This window comes from Globicephala melas, chromosome 16 (assembly GCF_963455315.2).
Source record: "Globicephala melas chromosome 16, mGloMel1.2, whole genome shotgun sequence".
Lineage (NCBI taxonomy): Eukaryota > Metazoa > Chordata > Mammalia > Artiodactyla > Delphinidae > Globicephala > Globicephala melas.
The window spans coordinates 12467791-12490955 of NC_083329.1; positions in this window are offsets into that span (position 1 = coordinate 12467791).

Genomic DNA, 23165 nt, shown 5'->3' on the forward strand with positions numbered 1-23165 from the left:
GTCACTGCCACACTCCACACACCTTTCCACGGGGGACCCTGGGGAAGGCCGGGCCAGGCTGGGCACAGCAGGGCTAGCCCGGGGTTATGGTCAGGAGGGATGCCCCCCGTCACGCCTCGCTTTTTACTGGGGAGTGGTCCTTTGAGCGCAGTGCTGGCTGCAAATCACTCATCAGAAGTTCTGCGTGGGATCGGCTCTCATCTTGGGACTGAGGCGTGATTTTAACAGAGGTCTGTTGCCTATTTATTGCTCTCAGCATCCAGCCCAACCCAAGCTCCTTTGCCAGCAGTGACGCCTGGGACCCAGGCCCTTGTGTGGGCAGAAGTGCTCAAGCCGGGCGGCAGCAGGCCCACACCGCTGGCATCCTTGTGAAGTGACGGGTCAGTGTGGACCCGCGTTGTTCAGTAAGTTCATTTACAAAAGGAGATTGGTGTGCTCCCCCCTCCCCGCCTCCTTCAAAGGGTCTAGCTGACCGGCTTTGGACCATACAGGCAGGTTTCTGACCATGGAAGGCCCAGAAAAGGGGAATAGGCCACAGAGACTACACGGGGAAAATGTGTAGGAAGAAGCTCCAACTGCAAAGGACGGAGCACGACACGAACCCCAGAACCTCCAGACAGTCGAGCTCTGCTGGGGGCCGTTGAAGAAGCTGAGGCTGTGCTCGCCATGGCAGAAACCTGTGGCATGGGTTTAAACAGGGAAGTGAAGACGCAGGAAAGCAGCTTCCGTGAGGTGCTTTGCCCACAGGAAGTCTGTGGTCCTGGGCTCTGCTTCTTGCTGGATCCAGTCACGGGGAGGCTTTGCAGCTGCCACCTCCCCTCTGGGTCAAAGCAGAGAGTTAGGATGCACGACCTCCAACCTCCCGTGACTTGGTCACTTTTCTTTGCAATCAGTGAACGTAGCAGGAGCATGTATAATCTGGTTTGGTTCGTTTGTTTGTTGGCTTTCTTTTGGCTCCTAACCTTGCCAGTGAGTCCAGGTGTGTAAATCAGGCCCTTGAAGCCTCTTGGAGAAGAAGGAGGACCCGAGGGGGGAGACCAGGCAGCGCTCAGCATCCGTCCCCGCTGTGTAGCTGCAAGTAACGAGCACATAGACGGCTGTGCAGAACCCAGGGCTTGTCTGAAACTCTGCTTCCAGGGGCACTGGGTTTAAGAGTGATTTTTAAATTCAGGAGAAAGGGAGAGAAGGGGCCGAGGAGAGGAGGGGACCCCAAAATGGAGAACTGCCCCAATTAGACCAGCAAACAGCAGGCAGCCTTTCTCCCCGGCAGGCAGCACCCCAGCACACGATGAGTGACAAGAAGCCGCTGCGAGGTGCCCACTTTTTCAAAGGGAAAATGTAATATGTAAACAGTCAACATCTTAACAAGCTATAAACAACCAGCCCTGACTTCTAGCAGATTTACTGATGCCTGAGTGACTAAAATTCACAACGTTTTTTCAAACCAACTCTGTTAATTTGTGGCCTGGTGTTCATTAGGAACCGCCTCCAGCTCCGCTTCCAACTTAATGATGCAGGGCTGGGGCTGAGCCCTTTTCCACCAGGGGTGCGGGCCCAGGGCACTTCAATCTTGTCTTCTTCTCTTTCTTACCACGGCTGGCCTTGTACCTCACAGGATAGGGTATGTTTGTTTTGTTTTAAAATTCTAGCGTTTCAAAAATCACCCATCATTTATCACTCATCTTAGATGAACAATTGCAGGTTGGTGCCGGTGGGATGCTTTTCCTCCAGACTCCTCCTCTCTCCACCACACCTCCTACCTCCTCCCCCGCAGGGAAATCAAGAAAAACAAGATTCTACTTGTCCAGGCCCTCAGAGACTCCTCGGAATGGCTGGAATCGTCACAATAAGTGGTAGTAATAGAACCATATACAGGACCATAAATACAGACTGCTCTGTGGAGTGGCAAAAAATAATGAAGTAATTAGGTGAACTATTACCAGCACCTGCGACTGATTGGTACAAGCACGTCTGGGCTTTATTATTTTATTATTTGTCAGGAACAATAAGAAGATTCTGAAGTTGCAGAACTTCAGCCCTTGCACCCAGCTTCCCTCTCCCGAGGGCCCCCGTCACCCCCAGGGTGCGCGGTCCAGATGGGGCAGCTGTCTGCTCAGCCTGTGGAAACCCACGGCGGGTAAACGCGAGTTCTGCTTCCCAATCCATTAGGGTTAATGCCACTTTAATTAGCAATTGATGGGCAGCCTAAGAGGTGCTGCTTAATGCGCCACTTCTAGGCTAAGCATGTGTCCCAAAGACAGACCCAAAACAAGAGACCATCAAGGGAATGGAGACATTCAAAGCTACTCACTAGTGGCTCTAAGTGGAAATGACCGTTCGAATGCTCAAACTGCAATCTTGTACTTGGCAGGCTGCCCTTCCTCCTTGTTGGGATTTCTGCACCGAAGTGCCCAACTGCCAGTAAAAATAATAATTTGATGATGATGATAATAGTTAACGCTTATAGTATTACTATGCACCCGGCCCTGTTTTAAGCATTGTATACGAATTTATTCATTTACTCTTCACAAGACCAGTGAGATAGATACTGTTATCATTCCCATTTTACAGATGGAGAAACTGAGGCACAGAGAAGTGAAGTGACTCATCCAAGGTCACACAGCTAGGATTCCAAGCCAGGGAGTTTGGTGGTAAACTACACACTCTTTTTTTTTTTTTTAAACATCTTTATTGGAGTATAATTGCTTTACACTGTTGTCTTATAAACTACACACTCTTAATCCTCTGTCCACTGCCCCTCCTCAGTGGGTTCCTTATAGGACTAGGGACCAAGGGATACCCACAGTGTGTCTGGTGGAGGCTGGGAAGGAAGGAGAGAGGTAAAGAAGTGGAAAAGAGTCATGCTGAGAACCAAGGCAAGAAAATAGTTTCTCAGACTTGTCAATGGACTTAGGAGAATCCAGTGCCTTCCCTTAGCTGGAGAAGATAGCCCTCCCTCCAGGTACAACCGTCACACGTACGGAGGCACGTGCTAGAATTCTCATCCTCTTCTAGAGAAATGTGTGATGTTGACAGAGTACAGCCTTTTGTGAGAGCCTCAGATGCACTCAGGCTCCTCTTGGGTTTCCTGCCACGCAGAACCTCTCGGGGTCCACAAAATTTGACTGGCTACTTACCTTAAGGATTTAATTTTTAAACCAGTTGAGTTCGTTGAGTTGCTAGCCAGGTGATTCTGTCCAGTGGGAGAGTCATTTGCCATTTCTGGCAGAAGGAAGCTGAGCAGTGGACCTTGCTGGATGACCGCAGGCAAGTTACCCAACCTCTTTGGACCTCAACTTTCTTACCTGTAAAATGGGGATAATAACCCATCTGCCTCACGGGCTGACTGTGAGGATTCAATGAGTTAATAAATGTTAATCACTAATTACTATTTCTATGTACAAAGGTGGGTTGTCCATGAAGCCAGTGAAACTTAAGCTTCAGGTCCCTGGTCTTGCATTCTTGTGCGCCTCCTCCCCCAAAGCACTATATCTCATCCTCATTTTGTCCTTTTTTTTTTTTAATTTTGGCCGCACCGCTCGGCTTGTGGGATCTTAGTTCCCTGACCAGGGATCGAACCCATGCTTCCTGCAGTGGAAGTGCAGAGTCCTAACTACTGGACCGCTAGGGAATTCCCTTATTTTTCTTAAAGAGGGTCCCAGCTTGCATACGCTTTGAGCCCTTCAAAACCTGGATCCACCTGGAATTATCTAGAAAAAGAAGCAGCTGATTTGGATAACTGCTGCTGTCCCACGTAATGCAAAAATGCAAGCTTCTAGGTCTTAGACATGAACACACGTGTGAAGGACCCTCCTTTGTGGATAGGGGCACAAACGTCTTTCTAAGCAGACAAGGAGCCATAGAAGATAGCATGTGCTGGGCTCATGATAGAGTGACCAACTAGTCCCAGTCTTCCTGGGACGGCACCAGTTTTAAAACCTAAAGCACTAAGTCTCAGAAATCCGCTCAGTTCTGGGCAAACCGGGACAGTTGGTCACCCTCCTTGTTGAGGACAGACACATGTCACTGTCATTCACCACAGAGCTCCCAGGTAGCTGAGTGCCCGGCGCCCAGTCGGTGCCCAGTGACTCTTTGTGGAGTGAGTGGTGTGTAAACCGACCATGGTGCCTTGTGAGCTGGAGGAGGGAGAGTGCATGGTGGGCTGGGGGCGGGGGAGAAGGTAGATTGCATGGAAATCCAGTGTGACAAACAAGCCTGTGGTGGTGAAGTTGGATCAGAAGACTACCATTATTGGGAGGGAGGGCTGTGGATTGTGACGAGAGAAACCGCCCCCCCCCACCCCCCGCAAATGCAGGTTGGCTGCCTAGACCAGGGATAGTTTCTGTTCACTTCTAGGTACCTGATAGCAAACAGCATGTCTTCCACTGAGAATCTGCCCATCGTCATTTTCTCAGAAAATGCTCAGAAGCTGCCCCTGTGTCCTGTGTCCAGGCAAAGCCCCCAATACAAGCTGGATCGGGCAGGGGGTGGGGTCGGGGGGTGGGAAATGGTGCTGCAGGCCCGTCTGCGGCGGGCTTCGGGCATGCGGACGAGCTGCTCAGGCCCCGATTCCACATGCTGTGTAGACTCCAATTACCCGAGGACTTAGAGATCAAACAGCCCAACTGTGCTCCACAATAAAAGAGGAACTCAGTTTTACTGTGCACCGCACACTTCAGCCAGACTGTGCAAAACAATGGATCGCATTGATGTCCTCCTGTGCCCCAAACCTTCCTGAAATTGTCTCCTCTTATTCCAGCAACATCTCTATAAAGTGGACAGTGGAGAGAGTCAGAGATTTAAAAGGACTGCCCAGGATAGCACGGCTACCACACATGGCTTGAACCACACGCTCCTACTTTGCTAAGGACAGAGAATTTAAAAATTGTCACTGATTTGTATTTTCAGATATATTTGAAAAGTGTAGCATTGGAAGATGAGGAAAATTATATCGGCCCTTAGCTGAGCTATGGCATAGATGCTGAGGACTTGAAAGAAAACAGGAAAGCCAGCAAAAGGCCAAGGGCCAGAGACTGGAATTTTTCAAATTTTATTTTTCTCCTCTCTCATAGTACAAACATAGTACATCATAATCAGGATTTCTAGTGAGGCACGGCACGGCCAAAAATGAGTCTGTTTTTTTTTTTCAACAATAATGTCAGTTCATAGGTAAATATTCTGGAAAATGCAATCACTTTGAACATATAAGATTAAGGAAAGCCAAAAGGTTTGAGAGAAAAAATTTTCTTTGTAGACCTCTAAGTATGTCGGCAACAATGGAGATCTAAGTCCACAAATCGAATTCGTTTTTCCATATACCAGTATTTTAAAACATACTTTTAGCTTTCAAGACAAAAGCTATTTAATTAAGAATAGTGCACTAAAGTGATAAAAAAATTTCAGGATGTTTTGATAGGTGACTTCACCTGCATAACAATCAGGTTATTCATGTTTCTACTTGTTTACGGGCTTCTCTATAAATGAATGATACAGGTACCTTAAATGGATCCATGGTCCCCTTTGATGTAGAAAGTGAAAAATAAATGTTTGAGATGTAGTTGAAGCTCTATCACAACATAGGGATCAGGATTATAGCTCCAAAGGCAAAGGCAAATATCTTTTAGGCTGAGCATTTTTTACTGAAAGCAAGCATTTATAATAAAAATTGACCTTAACGTTAAGAGGAAATGCTCTTGCAGGGTTTTCTATTTTGGAACTAATATGCTAAATTGTTTCTCATTTGATGGTCTTAAAGAGCAGTTAGTATGACTTTGAAAGCAGCATTTTTCAAGCACTGTAAACATGCTAGTGTAGGAAACTAGAGAGAAGCAAAACTGTCTCATTTGTGAGATTCCTAAACAATTTGTCTTAAATTTAGTTGTTTACTCTCAAATATCGAATGCTCTTCCCACCACGCCACTATACCCACACATTGTTTATTTAGTGATTTTTTGTGAAATTTATGTCTAAATGACTTATGGTCACACTTCAAATTGTCTTGAAGATATTTAACGCTGAAATAATGCAAGAACTCAAGGTGCTCACTCTATTTTGAATAACTTGCCACTATAAGAATAAACCTGGAGATATTTATTTTCTGCTACTAATTTTGGATCTATTAATTCTTTTACTGTAATAGCCCTCAACTAGAAAGTTAAAAATCAGATTGTTGATAATCGTGAAATAGGATATTGTAATCCATTACAAAACGTCACTATTATGCATATGTGTAAGAATTAAGATGTCTTATGAATTAGCACCAAACGCTGGATAAAATGAACCACCTGCCACAGAATCTTCCCCTGTGCAAATTCAGCAATGCTAAGCAGGTCCTCCGGGTTGTAGAAGTCATGGCCAGATCATGGGTTTCTGCACACAGTGACGGTTTCTGTGGGAAAAATGTAGCAGGGAATGTCATGCTACTTACCTTGCTTTATACCACAACTGTTGCAGGCAAAGATTTCTCCGACTGCTTCCCAGTTTTGCTCCGGATCTAGAGAGAAACAGTCTCCCTGACTAGTTACTTCTTAGGTGTTCCTTAGGACATAGAGATTTTGGAAGATAATTTGGCATGCTGTCCTCAGTGGTCCCTCTCAGTTTAAAGCCTTAAAGATGGACAAACGTACCTTGGCTTCTCGCTCTGAAATTCGGAGCAGTCAAACTGGCTCCAAAAACCTTTCCCGGGAAATGAGCACAGTTTCTCGTAGAGCCACTAGATGGCGCATGACAACCATTTGTGCCAGCCACCCACGGGCTTCCCATCTGTCAATAACTTCCCGAATGTGTTCTAAAACAATTCCTCAAATGTGTTGTCTAATAGCGACAACTTCGCTATTAGATTATCATCATTTCAATCTTTATATGGAAATTTAAATGGTTCTGATTTATGTTTTTGAATTAGACGAAATCTTCACTGGAAGAGACTATAACAGAAAGTGCATTTGCTATGTACCAACGTTGATAAACACTGGCACTTAAAGCTGAATTAAGACACAAATATTAAATGTTGGGGCTTCCGTGGTGGCTCAGTGGTTAAGAATCCGCCTGCCAATGCAGGCGACATGGGTTCGAGCCCTGGTCCGGGAGGATCCCACATAGTTACTGCGGAGCAACTAAGTCTGTGTGCCACAACTACTGAGCCTGCGCTCTTGAGCCCGCAAGCCACAACTACTGAGTCCGTGAGCCACATCTACTGAAGCCCGTGAGCCTAGAGCCCGGGCTGCGCAACAAGAGAAGCCACAGCAATGAGAAGCCCACGCACCTCAACGAAGAGTAGCCCCCCGCTCACCGCAACTAGAGAAAGCCCGCGCACAGCAACGAAGACCCAAAGCAGCCAAAATAAATAAATAAAATAAATAAATTAAAAAAAAATGTTACCCATTTATCTACCAATGCTTCAACAAATTTTAATAAGTGAAAATTGTGTAGTAAATGTTACCTGTGCTTCTAAAATGTTGAAAGAACATCTTATCGCCAGAAATCAATTAAGTATCTGAAAGTAAAGACATCAATTCCATGTTTTACAGTTGGGCCACCAATATAATGTTAAAATTAAATAAGTGCTGGAATTTCAGCAGCTTCATACTGGATGTAGAATAAATCTGAAACTCAGGGACAAAAATGATCAAGTGAAGCACTTTGTAGATTATTTTCCCCCCATAGCAAAATATGACCACCCCTTGCCTTAATAAATGTAAATGCCTATAAAGAAAATAGACTAGTAAAATATACAAGTCCTATAGTAGGGTCAGTTTTCTCTTTTGTGTCCTTTATTACTAAGTATAGGTATGAGATAATGAGATGCTCTTAGGAATGAGTATTTTACGACATAATTTTTTTAGTCTATTTGTTGATAAGCCTTAATAATAATAACGGCTTTATCACGATGTTCAGAAGGGCGTGAGAAGAACTGTTCAAAAGTGAGTTCCACACCTGTGGAGATAATCAACAAATCTCTCAGATCCTTTCCACTTTTAAGAATCAATGATTAAAAAAAAAAGGAGCATTTAAATTCTTTCACCCTTCTCAAAATAGGTGTGATATTTCTTCTAGGCCAGTCTCTACCCCAAAGAAAAGAATGGTCTCACTTTTAGAGTTACTGGCTGTTTGTTTGAACTGAAGAATTAGTTGCATTTCAAAATAAAGACATGCCTAATGAAATGATTAAAACATACAGAGCATTAAATTATAAGCAGATGGGGGTGAGAGGGGGTGGGGGGAGGTGAGTTTGCTAGAGACCCGAGACCAGGAACACTGACAGCTTTGGGTTTTTCTCCACAATACAGAAGATGATTGTTTAAGCAATAAAAGATAAAACCACCTCTGAAAGATAAATCTTTTTTTTTTTGATAGACAGGAATATGCAAGAAGAGCCAGAAAGTAAAATCCATATGTATTATAATGGTTTAAAGAGATGGCCGCTATTGAAGGAAACTGGATATTCACAATGATGCTGGGAAAGGGAACCAGGATGCTTGCAAGTGTATCATCAGAGCGAGAGGTCCTATGTGAGCGAAGAGCATCAGAGGGCCCAGGATAAGTCATGGTTCAGGGTTTGCAGTCTTCAGAAAAAAGGCGTCTCCTCGGCTGTTGTCTGGTCCCGGTTATTCATGTAACCCTGTCTTTCTTCCCTCCTCCCCCAAATTTATGATTTTAAATGCCGCCCCATATAGTTAAAAGATAAGAGTTTGATGAGATCAAGTTTAGAATAGCTAAAAAAGAAGTTTGGCGAATGGGAGCAATTCACAGACTGTGCAAATTGTCTCAGTGACACTACATTACAGCAGAATCCGTGAGAGTTTTATCTCGGGTTTCTATCAGGCCGCATTCAAGGGGAGCTGGTTCCCTGGAAACAGGCTTTTTTTTTTTTTTTTTAATCTATGTTGTGTCTCTCTCTTTCCTGGATATATGATGGCAGTTTCGACCCATCTGAGTTGCCCTCCCGAACAGCGGCACTGATTGTCTTCCAGTGTGGGTTAATGGATGTAGGTCTAAAGATAAAGGAAATAAACCCTCTAAGATTCTGTCTAATTTTTAAAAGGCGTCTCACCTTCCTAAGTGGTGTGTCTTTGTCCTGGATGTCTGCAAGGGAGAGGACAGCCCTGCTGTGGCGACTGTGGCTGGTACCCGGGGCCAGGGCCAGGGCCAGGGCCGAGCTCAGAGTGAGGGCCAGGGTCATTTTCAGAATTGAAAGCAGTTCTTGCTTTAATAACAGAAAGAACACGCTGAAGATGAGTGGGGTGCACACACTCACATACACACACACAGACGCTCTCTCCAGGGAGGAATTTGCTGCCCTTGCTCTCTTTCACGTAAGACCCCGTCTCCCATCCATTTGAGCTGCCCCTGTGCGTGGCCGCAGCACTCGTATGTCTGGCCACGTGGCCGGGAGCACTGCTCTGAAAACTGACCAGTTACTGCAGGATCTTGTTTCCCCAGCACCATCCGCGGACCTTGAGCACCGCTCAAACCTAAAGTTGGAGGAACAAGCTATCCATTCCACTCTGCCTCATGCCTTACTGAAACTCTCAGAGTCATCTCGGCCAGGAGACCAGGTCTACGTGTTCAGCAGCTGAGGGAGTGTGTCTCCTTCCCAAATAATTTGCCCCATTTACTGGGAAGGTCGAGGTTCAATGGAAGGCTTAGCTACACCCAACGCCGTTGGCCTGGTTTGGGAATAGTGACGCCCCTTCCCGCCTCCCCTCTCTGACCACTGTAAGACTCTTTTTTCTTTGATTTTTCAAGTTCTGTTGAATGTGTCCGAGAGTATGATTCTTTCAGTCCTTGGAAAGTAAATGACCATAAATGTAGAAATTTAACATTTATGTACAAAAATATACAAATAATATATACTGACATTCTACCCTTAAATTTGGAAATTTGACAGTGTTCCCATTCCTTTATGAGAAAAGAACATTTTTGCAGAGGTTGAGACCATCTATCTCTATTGTCACTGGCTAGAGTGGAGGGTGAGGGCCCAGAAGCTGGGATGGGGGTGGGGAATTACTTGGCCGCTGAAAAAGCAAAGCTTATCAGGGCTTGGTGAGGGCATGAGACAGAGCTGCCTGGTGGGGGGACAGTGCGGGGAGAGTTATGCTCCCTGTGGGAGTGGAAAGGAGCCGAAGACCCATGAGAACGGCTCCTTCTCTCTGTGCGTCCGTGGCCCTGCCCACCTCTTCCTGGTCCCTGCAACATCCTACAGGAGCAAAGGGATGACTGCAACCAGGCTGGGAAGAGGCCATACCCTGATCTTTGGTTCTGGCTCCGCCCCATCAGGCACAGCCACGGGGAGACCTGGAGTTACGTCCTCCAGAAACTCAGTTGAGTGGTTGCCCTCATCATCATAGTTGTAGTAGAAGCCAACCTGTTGAGAGCTTACCTCCTTTAAGGTACTGTTGTAAGCACTTCACATGCATCGTGCCACTTAAAGCTCTCAGTCACCCTGTGAACCTGTTGCCATGTTCACGCCATGTTCACGCCAAGTCCTGGTCAGAATAGTGCTTGGCTCATGATAAGAGCTCCAAGAAGAAGAGTCATGGCCAGCGTTCTGTACGAGGCACTTGCGCGGGAACGGTCCTTTGAAAGAGGACAGAGGTACCATAGAGTGATCCATCAACACGAGTTCACTGACTCCTGTTCAGTGTCCTTGCGGCGGATCCCAGGCTGCTGGCCCTGCAGGTCTCACTGCACCGGCTGTCACACTGGGCATTTCAAAGTCGGCTGGCTCAGTCTATAGGGGGTTCAGAGACATGCATGGGCTACCCTGGTCCTGGAGACCTGAGGATGTGGAGTAGAGATGAGATGCAGAGTGACAGAAAAGTGTAAGGGAGAGCGGCACAAGGTACATGTCTGGAGACATATGACCTGTCACAGCCTCAGCTCCAGGCAGTATTCCGGGCCCAAGGAGCATCTGAGGAGGTGGTTAAAGATGCAGACACCCATCCCCAGAGCTGCTAATTTGCTGAGTCTGGGTTGGGCCAGGGAATCTGCATTTTAATCAAGTTTCCAGGTGCTCCCAAAGCTGGAGGTCCAAACTTAAAGGAGACAGATCAGAGTGGATGGACTAGGGACCAGAGGAGGGGGGAGGCTTTGAGTGGCCCTGACCTTTATCACAACTAAGGTCATTTTTTTTTTTTGAGACTAGTACTAACTTTTATATCAAAACCAGACAAAGTCTGTATGAAAAAAGAAAACTATAGAGGTCTTACCTATAAACATAGATGCAAAAACTCTAAACAAAACATAAACCAGTGGAATCCAACGATGTATAAAAAAAAGTTTTCATGATCAACTTGGAATGCAGAATTGGCTAAACATGATAAAAAGCTATCAAAGCTTGAGTGACACATTCTAACATATATATATATATACATGTATACACATATATAGGTATATATATATGAAGTATTAAGACTCTGAAGGAGTTATGCCAATTTTGAAAAATAAGGATAAAGAGGGGAGGCTGATTCTACCAGATAGTAAGATATACTACAAAATTATATCCTTACAACTAAGGTCATTTCTCTCAACTCTTCACCTGATTAAATATGGGATCGTAAGAGATTGAAATTGAGGGGGGACTCCCCACACTTTCCAGAAACATAAACGGCAATTCTTCAGCACTGGGTGCCTGGGAGGAGAAAGAGAGACAAGACAAAACCATGCATCCTGCCTTCGGGAGCTGATGCTCGGAAGATGAAACAAGGCTCAGATTAGCTCTGAGGTCCCCGGAGCGCAGTTCAGGGCTCTGACCAGCCAGGAGGAGGCTGAGGGGCGCCTCTCTCAGCCTGTCATCCAGCCGCCTGGATGGAAACAGCTGAACTTCAAAAGAAGCCTGGGGTTTACCCAAAGGCAGCTGTGGTTGTGTGGGTGGGTGACGCACCCAGGGGAGCTGCAAAAAGAGCTGAAGAACAGGAAGCGAGAGAGAGAGGGATTCAGGAAGGAATGAACAGCCTTAGGATTGGGCTTTATTTAGGAAGGAGGTGGGCACACTTGGAAATGTCTTCCACATTTGTGTTTTCATCAACACTGAATTGTAAAATCACCCTGATAATCCCTCGAACATCCATGCAGAGAAGTTGTTTCACGGTGATTCCACCTGAAATCCTTTCCTGCACTCCTACTTTAAGGATTGCCGTTAAAACGTCCTGGGAGCCAGGAGGCAAAGAACCTGGGGCATCCATGTCACTCCCAACAGATGCTTTTGTGAGTTCTTTTTTCCCTTAAGAGGCAGTGATTCTAGAGAGTCTGGCTAAGGGGTGGAGAAAACCCCGAACAAACAAAAGAAAGCCACTCAGGATTTGGAAGACAGAACAGCTAAGAGCCCGAACCATGTTCTGTCTTAGGAAGACAACAGAAGACAGAGCCCCTAGCAGTTTCACAATAGGCGAGATGATGTTATCGAAGGAATCGCTTTCAGTGGCTTAAGTTACGGGAGGGAAAACATGGGCTCAGAGCTTGAAGAAGTTCAAAAAAAAAAGAAAAAGAAAAACCAAACCAGGGATTGTGCAGAACAAGAGAACAAGCAAAACAAGGGAATGAACTGCCAAAGAAAGGGGAATTTCCATCCCTGGAGCTATTCTGAGCGAGAGGAGGGAACTCTTTATTACAGGTTGTTTGGAATAATGAACTCGATCCCAGCGCGATGCATGGAATGGACTAAATGACCCTGGCCAAGTTCCTTCCAGTCCAAACAACTCCATAATTATTGACCCAGGTGGCCAAGGGTTGGTCTCAGAGGAGGAAGAGTCCGTTTTCAAATGACTTTCAAGGGCTCAGTTGCCAGCAGTGCTTTGTCACTGACTGGATCGTTTTCAAGTCATTTTGTTTGGCGAAAACTCCAATAGGGAGGCCCACTCAGCAACCGGTTTTGAGCCTTTGCCGAGGGTCTCCAGGTTTCAAACATTTCTGGCCAAATTTAATTCCCAGTTGCATCATGCAGGCTCTGGAAAGGTCCCAGAGGTCTCCTGCAGAATTCTGCTGCTCCCTGGAGAAAGGGAGGTGGCAAATGCCCTCCATGTTTTCTCTTGCTAGAAAGTTCCATCCATTGGCCTCTAAGGCTGGTTGATGGAGTTTCTCCCCAAAGATATTGAGCAGAGTCTACCTCGATCCTGTTTTCAGTCACTTGGAGTGAGCTGAAAATGACTCTGGCCTCCTGGCCTGCAGTTTTGCTGTTTTGTCACCTCCGTAGCTTGACATGAGGCTCACCCCCGTGCCCCCCCAAAAAGTCAGACTCCCAATCGGTTTGAATTCTCCACTCCTCTCTCATCTTCCACTCTCGGGGAGACCATTTTAAAAAGAATTTTAGGAAACTGGCTTCAACCTTTTATGTACTTATACAATTAATATTTCATGACAATAATTTAATTAAAAAAAAGCATCAACCCTGATTTTCTCAGGCTTCAGCAGCGTGAGGGATAAATGACCCCACCTTGATGAACAAACCATGCCTCCCTGGCTCTGGTCCCCCTCACATAACACGTAACGTGTAGGGCCTCTTAAGCCTCAGAAGGTTCTTTTTTTTTTAATCAATTTTATTTTATTTTTTATTTACTTATTCTTTAGCATCTTTATGGGAGTATAATTGCTTTACAGTGGTGTGTTAGCTTCTGCTTTATAACAAAGTGAATCAGTTATACATATACATATGTTCCCATATCTCCTCCCTCTTGCGTCTCCCTCCCACCCTCCCTATCCCACCCCCGTGCTAACACATATATATGGAATCTCAGAAGGTTCTTTTTTTTTTTTTGCGGTACACGGGCCTCTCACTGTTGTGGCCTCTCCCGTTGCGGAGCACAGGCTCTGGACGTGGAGGCTCAGCGGCCATGGCTTACGGGCCCAGCCGCTCCGCGGCATGTGGGATCTTGCCGGACCGGGACACGAATCCATGTCCCCTGCATCGGCAGGTGGACTCTCAACCACTGCACCACCAGGGAAGCCCTCAGAAGGTTCTTGAAAGAGCTCTCCCAGCAGTCACAGAGAGTCAGTCCACCCTGGTTCTGCTCCCCAGGAAACCGCATGGAAGGGGCAATTTGTCACCATCCCTGCTGCCATGACCCACAGTGACAAAATGGATCTCTTGACAAGCTTGCTGGTTCCAGGTGGTTCCAAAGTGGCAAAGCCAGGGGCCCCAGCAGTGCTATATTCCTCAGAGTCCTCTGCATGGTGAAGACACAGGTTCAATCCTGCTGAAATGTGGAAAGACCCCTCTCCCTTAGCCTCTACCCATCCCACACTGTCTCTATGTCTCTGTAAATTAGACCCAGACACCAGTCACTCTGCTTGGCCAAGGTCTTAGTACCTGGTTCAGAGAAAATTCTCCCCCACCAGGGAGAGCAGAATCCCCTCCTGCACTGGGCTCCCAGGGGCCCTACCCAGTCAAGTCAGAATTCAGCTGTGGTTCTTGCTGGCATTTCCAACTCCAAAACCCATACTTTTTCTTTAGTTATACCCTACGATTCAGTAATTCCTTCTCAGTCACTTTTTCTAGGGAAATAATTCTGAGTACAGAAAAGTTCATAGGCACAAAAATATTTACTGAAATATCATTTAGGAGAGTAAGAAATTAGAAGTCACCAAAATGTCTGACCATTAAAAAATGGGTGGGTAAATTATGAAACGTCCCCTTCAAAGGAATGGTACACAGCCATTAAAAATTGTTTACAGGGCTTCCCTGGTGGCACACAGTGGTTGAGAGTCCGCCTGCCGATGCAGGGGACACGGGTTCGTGCCCCGGTCCGGGAAGATCCCACATGCCGCGGAGCAGCTGGGCCCGTGAGCCATGGCCGCTGAGCCTGCGCGTCCGGAGCCCGTGCTCCGCAACGGGAGAGGCCACAACAGTGAGAGGCCCGCGTACCGCAAAAAAAAAAAAAAAAAAAAAAAAAAAAAAAAAAAAAAATTGTTTACAGAGGCTTTGTGGTAACAAGGAAAATGTTTGTCAAATAAGATTAAGTGAAAAAGGCAATAAGAATACAGAATTTTACATTCAAATGATTGTAATGATATTGAAGAAAACTGAAAATATGCATAAAAGGTCAGGAGTCTTTAGGTAGTAGAATACTGGGTGATTTAACAAATACATCTCTTTTTACTTTTCTGAATATATCAAATTTCATCCAGTGAGAGTAGCCCTTAAATAATGGAAAAATAAGTGTTAAAAAAAAGAGAGAAAAAAGATTCTCATCCCCATTTCCATACAGGTGAAAATGAAGCCTGTATGAGCTGGTGGAGGACACACAAGTTCAGCATCCCCACTGGACACTCCGGCAGCTAATGTCCCTTCCTAAGTAAACATGACAGGGTCTAAATGCCACACCAGAAGATTTGCCATCAGAAACGTGGTCTCTGTCAATTCCGAGTATTTACATGACAGTATGAACACCTGTCATGGGTCCAGCCTTATCTCACTGAAAATGAATATAAATTAAGGCCCATTTAGGAACTCTTTACAATTCCAGAAGGAATGATTATCTCTCAGGTCTGCCCTTCCTCTGCTATACTCAACTTGGGGTGCTGAGGCTGGGACTCCGCACACCCCATTACTGCTCCGCGAGCTCCCTGTGAGGCTCGGCCAGTAGGGAGAGCGGAAGGGAGATGGAGGAGGAAGAGGCTTGCTCCCTCCTCTTGGCTTCCTGTTTCTGAGCACCTCTCCAGACCTTGCTGCTTCGCGCCGGCAGCTGCAGTTCCTTCCTGAGACGTGGCTGAATCCATTTTGCAATTTTCCCAACACTTACAGAACTAGCCTCGTGCTGCCCCTTCAGAGACGCACATTCTGGCCAGTGCTTCCTCCTCAGACGTCTGGGTCCCACCCCACTGCTCCCTCTTCTGAGCTTCTAAATTTTAATAATCCGAACTTTCCTTTTGTTCTTCCATCCCTAGGGGTGGTTGTTGCCTTCTGCAGTAGCTACCTCTGCAATGCCAAAGTGGTCTTTTTAAGCCTTTCAGTTACTTAATAATTTTTTTAACCTTACTAAAAATTCTTTACATTAAATGATCTCTGTTCGAATAGCGGGAATGGCTTCTGTGTCCTGAATGTACCTGGACTGCTATGACACACATTTCCGGAAGGGGAGAGTCACTGGGGTGACGTCAGGATACCTAGACTATCAGTTCATTATCCATTTCCTCTTACAGATATTCAACATTACCTCAAAGGAATCCTTCCTATAGGCTTCTGAATCTGCTCAGATCTCACAGAATAAAAATAATCCTTTCTTGATTCCCAATCCCCTGCCAGTGGCCACCCTCTCTCTTTCTCATCCTCTCAATAACCAAACTTCTTAGAGTTCTTTACCTCTTGCAAACACCTCCATTGTTGCCCTACTGCCATATTTTTTGTCTATTGCAGTGGCCTCTTAACGGATCTGCCCTTTCCCCCTTTCCCCTCTCCCAGGGCATTCTCTAGATTGCAGCTGGAGCAATCAGCTAAAGAAGAAAATCTAAGCATGTCACCTCTCAACTTAAAGCATGTCAATGACTTCTTTTCAGTCTTAGAAAAAACCTGAAATCCTTCCCAAGACCTCCCAGGCCCTGGCCCACTGCCAACCTCACCTAACACCCTTCTCTTTCCTGTTCTCTGTTTTCCAGACACCTGGGCTTCTCCTGTTCCCTCCTGTCCCAGGGCCATTGTACATGCTAGTTTCATCATCTGGGATGTCTATTGATTCTTCATACCTCAGTGCAATGATCATTTCTGAGGGAAACCTTCTCTGATTCGCCCTCCCATGCCCCGGGCTTGGTGAGGACCCCTTTGCAGAGAGCTATGTACCTACCTCTCCTTGGAGACACTTCCACTGTTGCAGTTTTACATTTATTCCTGTGGTTCACTGGCTGATGCTGGTCTCCCCACAAGTTGCATGTTCTAGATCGGGGACCATATCTGTCTTACTTTGCCCTTGAATTCTCAGGCCCAGAACTGGCTCTTCCGCACAATAGAGATGTATTTGTTGAGTAGATGAATGAGTTTGATGATCTCAGGATGCAACATTTTCGATACCTTTACACCATGGAATCTTTCTGTATATTTAAATGGAAAATGTTGCCTGGATGTTAAGAAATGCTGTTTCAAGCTGAAAGACTACAGATTAAGCCACTACAAGCTGAAAAGGAAAATCCATGACAATATCTTCCTGATTTAAAACCAAAAGAAACTTCTTTTAGGCATCGCTTAAAATTAGAAATGTATTTTCAAACAGGAAGAAGGCAGATATGTGTTTCATTTACTGTCTAAAGCAGAAAAGTTAGATATGTTATAGTAGTGGAAGCCAAACCTTTGATGAGAAACAAAACTTAAGTATAATTTGCTGCCTGAATCCAGAAGGGACAACTAGCTAGAAGGGTTTGGAAAAGAATGTCTTTTAAAAAATACACTTTTTATTTTGACATAAATTAAAATTTTTAGAAAAATTGAAAGATAACACAGAGAGATCCCATATACCCTTCACACAACTTCCCTCGTTGTTAAACGTCTTATATAGTCATGGCACATTTGTCAAAAGTAACCAACATTTGTACGTTGCTATTAACTAAACTCCAGAATTTATCTTGATTTCATGAATTTTCCCACTCATATCCTTTTTCTGTTCCAGAATCCAATCCAGGGTACCACATTGTATTTAGAAAATTTCCTTCTTCAAGGAAGAAAAAAAGGGCCCCCAAACCTATTACTGATAATATGAGGAGCTGAGTCTAAATTCACTGGCTGAGATGATCTGGGAACAACTTCTGTTAATAAACAATAAAAGTGTTTATTTTTAATAAGTACTTATTGAGCATCTATTGTATATGTTACATTATCTATGTATATTTTATATAATATATATCATAACAATAGTTTTGTCTCAAGCAATCATATGCACTACCTGACTTAATAGTTACAAAATCCCATGTCATTGGTGTAATTATCACTTGTTTTACAGATGAAAGAACTAAGTCTTGGGGAGTTAAAATTGCTCAAGATTATACAACTAGTTATACTAGTTGTATACTAGGCAGAGACGAGTCTCCAACCCCTGTCAGCTTGACTCCGAAGTTTAGCATATTAATCACCATGAGAAAGTATCAGTTGATGCTCACTACGTGGATATATCAGTGGTCCAGTTACCTATTGATGCTTAAAAAACCATTTCAAAATTGGTTATTTAAACAACAGCTGTTTTAGTATGCTCATGATTCTGTGGGTCAGAAATTCAGGTAAGGCACAGTAGACACGGCTCATCTCTGCTTAGATCGACTCAAATGGCTGAGGATGACTGGCATGGCTCACTGGGCATTACACGCCGGGGACCCTAGTTCTGGCTCTTGGCTGGGTTCCTTGACTCTTCTCCGTATCACAACTTTTGGCCTGGAGGCTCCACAATGGGTTTTTCATTTACATGTCTGACACTGGGTTGGAGTAGTTGGATGAGCTGGGGCTAGTCAGGCATCTCTCTCTCTCTCCAAGCAGCCTTTCTAGCAGCTAACTTGGCTTCCTCACAGCAGGGTGGTCTTTAAGGAATTTGTCTTAGATGGCAGCTGCCTTCCCTCAGAATGACCATGGCAAGAGGTGGCCTGGAAACTGACAGAATATCCCTTCTTTATTGGTCAAAGCAGTCAGAGTCCATCTAGATTCAAGGGAAGGGGAGACAGACCCCACTTCTGGATGGGGAGGAGTGTCAAAAAATGTCACCATTTCAATTCATCATAATCAGGTACGTCAGAATTACTCTCAATGTTTTGGAATACTATATATATTTTACACTGTTTTATTTCTTTTTAGGATAAACACTGCTTATAAATTTAATGTTATCACTCTTGTATGAGTTTTCAGGTTCTTATAACAGTAACTATACGTTAGATAACTCAGAAACGTCTATAGCGATCACAGCAGGACATCAAAGTGGAGGGTAGATAGAACAGAAAGGGTAACAATATTCTGTTATTTACAAACCCTGATGGTTAAAACATAATGACTCCCAGGAGAGTAGTGGACAGCTGAAGAAGCCTTGAAATGGGATGCTGTTATTAATCTCCTCTGTTTTTATGATTCAATCTCCTCTGTTTTTATGATTTCCTCTCTCTTGCTTACCTTTATTTTTTTTAAGGTGTTGGGTTTTTACTGGTTTCATTGGTCTTTTAGCATTGTATTCCTCTAAATGTCATTGTTCTTTTTTACAACTTCGTAAGCCCTTTTCTGGATTTTTAAAAATTAAAGTTTTTAATTTTGAGATGACTGTAGATTCAAACAAGTTGCCAAATATGACGCAATTTTCTTGAACCCTTTGCCTAGTTTCTCCCATCATGACATCTTGTAAACTATAGTATAGTATCGCAAATGGGATATTGACATTGATAAGGTCAAGATGCAGAACATTTCTATCACCACAAGGATCCCTCAAGGTGCCCTTTTATAGCCACATCCATTTTATAGCCACATCCACTTCCTTCCCAATCCAATCCCCCTTTAAGCCATGGCAAGCACTCATCTGTTCTCCATTTCTATAATTTTGTCAGTCAAGAATGTAACATAAAGGGGAAGACGTATGTATGTAACCTTTTGGGACTGGCTTCTTTCGCTCTCTGTAATTCTCTAGAGATTCATTCAGATGGCTGTGTATATCAAGAATTCATTGCTTTTTATTTCTGAGTAATATTCCATGGTATGGATGGACTGTAGTTGAATCATTCACCTATTAAGGAACATCTGGGTTGTTTCCAGTTTGTGGCTATTCCAAATAAAGCTGCTATAAACACACACTTACAGGTTTTGTGTGAACACAAGTTTTCATTTCTCTAGGATAAATTTCCAGGGTCCAGTTGCTGGGTGGTATGATAATTGCACATTTAGCTTTGTAAGAAACTGCCAGACAGCTCTGTTTACAACAGTCAAGACATGGAAGCAACCTAAGTGTCCATCAATAGGTGAATGGATAAAGAAGATGTGGCACATATATACAATGGAGTATTACTCAGCCATAAAAAGAAACGAAACTGAGTTATTTGTAGTGAGGTGGATGGACCTAGAGTCTGTCATACAGAGTGAAGTAAGTCAGAAAGAAAAAAACAAATACCGTATGCTCACACATATATGTAAAATCTAAAAAAAAAAAAAGGGTTATGAAGAACCTAAGGGCAGGACAGGAATAAAGATGCAAACATAAAGGATGGACTTGAGGACACGTGGAGGGGGAAGGGGAAGCTGGGACGAAGTGAGAAAGTGGCATGGACTTTATACTACCAAATGTAAAATAGATAGCTAGTGGGAAGCAACCGCATAGCACAGGGAGATCAGCTGGGTGCTTTGTGACCACCTAGAGGGGTGGGATAGGGAGGGAGAGGGAGACACAAGAGGAAGGAGATAGGCGGTTAGATGTATATGTATAGCTGATTGACTTTGTTATAAAGCAGAAACTAGCATACCATTGTAAAGCAATTATACTCCAATAAAGATGTTAAAAAATGTATAGGTATACATATATATATACATATATAGACATATATATATATACACATATACATATATATGTGTATATATATACGACATAAATGGATCAAACTCTACACACAGTTCTGTATTCTCCTATTTTCACACAATACTGTTGGCACATATGGACTATTAATGGCTGCTTAGTATTTCATTATATGGATGTGCCATAAGGAATTTAATTTTCTTAAAGCAGACATTAGAGAGTAACCAGGTTTTGTTATTGAGTCTTAAAGCAGACATTAGAGAGTAACCAGGTTTTGTTATTGAGTCTTAAAGCAGACATTAGAGAGTGACCAGGTTTTGTTATTGAGGTCATTAAGGTGCTGTAGTAAACATTTTGTCCAAAAAAGAGAGAGAAAAACAAAAGAAATAGCCCGACAGTTTTTCGGGGGGGCGATACCATTTTACATTCTCGTCAGCGATATAGGAGTGAGCCAGTTTGTCTACGCCATCTCCAGCCTTTGCATTTTTGCTAGTTTAGTTTTAGCCATTCTGATAGGTGTGTAGCGATAGGGCATGGTTTCAGTTTGCATTTCCCTAATGGTTAAGGATGTTGAACATCTTTTCATGTACTTATTTGCCATCTGTATATTCTCTTCAATGAAATATCTGTTCATGTCTTTTGCCCCTTTTCTAATTGGATTGTTTGATTTCCCACTATTGAGTTTTGAGAGTACTTTGTATATTCTAGATTCCAGTCCTTTGTTGGGTATATGGTTTGCAAATATTTTCTCCTACTCTGAAGCTTGTCTCTTCATCCTCTTAACAGGGTCTTTTTTGGAGCAAAAGTTTAAAAATTTTATGAAGTGAGTTCATCAAATTTTCCTTCTGTGGTGTGTGATTTTGGTGTTATATCTAATTCTTTGCCTATCCCTAGATTCTAAAGATTTTCTCTATTTTTTCCCTAAAACTTTTAGTTTTATCTTTTACATTTAAGTTAGTATCTGTTTTGAGTTAACTTTTGGATAAAGTTCAAGACTTAGGTCAAGATTAATTTTCCCCCCTATGGATATCCAATTGCTCCAGCACCATTTGTTAAAACGGCTATCTTATTATTTTTTTTTTTTTTGCCGTAAGCGGGCCTCTCACTGTTGTGGCCTCTTCCGTTGCGGAGCACAGGCTCCGGACGCACAGGCTCAGCGGCCATGGCTCACGGGCCCAGCCGCTCCGCGGCACGTAGGATCTTCCCGGACCGGGGCACGAACCCGTGTCCCCTGCATCGGCAGGTGGACTCTCAACCACTGTGCCACCAGGGAAGCCCAGAACGGCTCTCTTTTATACACTGAACTGCTTTTGCACCTTTGGAAAAAAATCAGTTGGGCATATTTGTGTGAGTCTATCCCTGGGTTGTCTATTTTGTTCCATTGATCTATGAGTCTATTCCTCTGCCAGTGCCATGCAGGCTTGATTACTGTAGCTATATAATAAATCCTGAAATCAGATAGACTGATTCTTCTCACTTATTTTTAAAAACTTGTTTTAGCCATTGTAGTCCCTTTGCCTTTCCATACAAATTTTGGAATAATCTTGCCTATATCTACAAAGATCTTACAGAGCTTTTGATATGAATTATATTAAACCTGCTTATATATTTGGGTAGAATTGGTATCTTTGCTATGGTGGGTCTTCCAATCCATGAATAAATATGTCTATTTTTTTAGATCTTTGATTTCCTTTATCAGTGTTATATAAATTCAGCATACAAGTCCTGTACATATTTTGTTAGATTTATATTTAAGTATGTTATTTTTTCAAATGGTAGTAAATAAATAAGTGGTATTATATTTAAAATATTCATGTGATATTCATGGCTATTATTTAGAAATATACTTGATTTTTGCATATTTATCTTGTATCCTGTAACCTCGCTAAACTTGCTTATTAGTTCTATGAGTTTTTTGGGGTAGATTTCTTGGAATTTTCTATGGAGAAAATCATGTCATCTGTAAGTAGGTGCAGTTTTATTTATTTCTTTCCAATCTGTATGTCTTTTGTTTTCTTTTCTTGTCTCATTGCACTGGTTAGAAAGACCGGCACTATGTTGAATAAGAGCAGTGACAGTGCTTTGCTCCTGATGTCAGGGGGAAAACACTTAGTCTTTTGCCATTAGATGTAATGTTAGTTGTAGGTTTTTGGTAGATGCTCTTTCTCAAATTGAAAAAATGCTCTTTAATTCATGTACCAAAATGTTCACTGCAGCTCTATTTACAATAGCCCGGACATGGAAGCAACCTAAGTGTCCATCAACAGATGAATGGATAAAGAAGATGCGGCACATATATACAATGGAATATTACTCAGCCATAAAAAGAAACGAAATTGAGTTATTTGTAGTGAGGTGGGTGGACCTCGAGTCTGTCATACAGAGTGAAGTAAGTCAGAAAGAGAAAGACAAATGCCGTATGCTAACGCATATGTATGGAATCCAAGAAAAAAAAAAGGTCATGAAGAACCTAGGGGCAAGACGGGAATAAAGACACAGACCTACTAGAGAATGAGCTTGAGGATATGGGGAGGGGGAAGGGTAAGCTGTGACAAAGCGAGAGAGTGGCATGGACATATATACACTACCAAACATAAAATAGCTAGCTAGTGGGAAGCAGCCGCATAGCACAGGGGGATAGGCTCGGTGCTTTGTGGCTGCCTGGAGGGGTGGGATAGGGAGGGTGGGAGGGAGGGAGATGCAATAGGGTGGAGATAT